Below are 1,996 nucleotides of genomic sequence, written 5' to 3' on the forward strand. Positions count from 1 at the left end.
GACTGGTAAGCATACAATGGTATGCTTAGCTTGTGTTCTGCTTGGCGTAGTAATTAATAGAGTGCAAGGGTATTACTGTGTACAGCTCTTTTCACTGCTAAAAGATTCTGCAAAAGATCACAGGAAGTTACATGAGCTCTAGGAATTGAGTATGGGCACACACTTGTAGAGCATGTCGGTGACAGAATTGTGTGCAATTAACAAGTACTTTCTGCCAGATGCTCAGTTTTAGGTTAGAGTAATAAATTCTAGTCAACTAAGCTATAGATCCAGCAGGCCTTGTTCTTTGCTATTAAAGTGATTTCTTTTAACGATACTGCTAGTTACCCTGTCTTTGGAAATCATGGCCTAAATTACACTGTTTAATTCCTGTTCTACTCCCCTGAAACTCCCATTCTCATGCTAAAGGTTCAAGAGACAAAATACTTGCAACCATTAAGTGTCTTAACATTCCACCCCTTTAAAAAGGCACCAGAAGCCATCTTTTTAGAATGGCAGATGAGGATCTCATAAGTCATCACTGAAGAATTCTGATAAAGACTGCCATTCACAGGTGTTAGTACAGTGGTGTTCCAGCTAGTTGGATCCCTTCATATTTGATTAAGTTCTGCCTCTAATATATTTCACTATTTTCCATCACAGTTACAGTTGTATATTGGGAGCTGCTACATGACCAGAGAAGCCATCTCAGTTTAAGCTACTAGACATGGATTATGGGTTTCTAGTAAAGAATGAATCGTGATGAAGGTGACGCCCAGCTGAGTATTTCTAGATTCCTGCTATACAAGGATTAGTCACAGTTCACACAAGTGGCTCAGTGCTAGCACACTCACTTTATGACTAATTTCTATGGGTAAACAGTCACTTTTAGCTAGACTATAAGAGAGCTGCCTTCTGCCAGCCAACAGAACACTGACTGGTTACATTTGCCCTCATTTCCCTCCCTACTTCTGTAGATCACACCGTCCAACAGAGATAAGGAGCTACTGGAATTGGGCTAGCAATAGCTTATTTATTGGATGGTAGTGTACCACAATAACAGGTAACATTTCCATTAAAAACCCACACATTACACCACCACATAAGACATCTATAATGAATTCATTCAAGTAATTGAATTAATTGCCACATTTGCTTGTTCGTGGAGATTATCCTTCCATGGTAGCCAAGTCTCGAGTCAATGCTATAACGATCCCTCAAAGTTATGTTTGAGGAACAGTCGTCACTGCACTGAATGCTGGACAACTATGTAGCAAAGGTTAAGCATGGCATCTGTTCATCACTCTTGATTGTTATACTTCCATATCTTAAAACAAGTACAGTGTACAAAGATTGTATGGCAAGGAGCAAAAGACTCAGTAAAGACATTCAAAATAAATATTCTGGTGAAAGCTCTTAGTTGTTAAAAATCTACAAGATGGCTTTAAGTCAGAATTTAAAAAACCCCACACCCTTTATAAGAATTGTGACTGGCACTCAATAGCTTTTCTTTAGAAAAGTTTCCACAACGCTAACTAATGAATCGAGGCCAGAGTGGATTTCAGGAACAGGGAGAATCAAATGTTTTTGGTGCTGCGCCTAGCAAGAGCCATTAATAATGGTGTGAAAACTAGATAAACTGGATGATTTCCACAAGTAAGGAGATGATCAAGGTGGGGGGCGGGAGAGGGAGAAAGACTATTAACATGAACACAATTAAGAAAAAAATTCCAGCTATTTAAACACTTCAAAGGTAAGAGTTTCCTTTTTGGCCACCAAGACAAGTCGCATATTATGTCTCACCAATACACACCAATGACAATTAAGTCTTTTCCTCTGCCCTGCCAACCATCAGAACTTCCAAGTCACTTAAGGCAAACTTGACCAGTGGGGTGGGGTAAGTGAGTGATATACGGTTGGTTAATAGCTCTAACAGTTTGTGTTTCTGGGGAAAAGTGCAGAAGTGACAATCAGGAAAAAAAGTTTAAATTAATATGCAAAAAAAAATCACCTCAAG

The sequence above is a fragment of the Pelodiscus sinensis genome, chromosome 4, assembly GCF_052426305.1.
Source record: "Pelodiscus sinensis isolate ZL-2025 chromosome 4, ASM5242630v1, whole genome shotgun sequence".
NCBI lineage: Eukaryota > Metazoa > Chordata > Testudines > Trionychidae > Pelodiscus > Pelodiscus sinensis.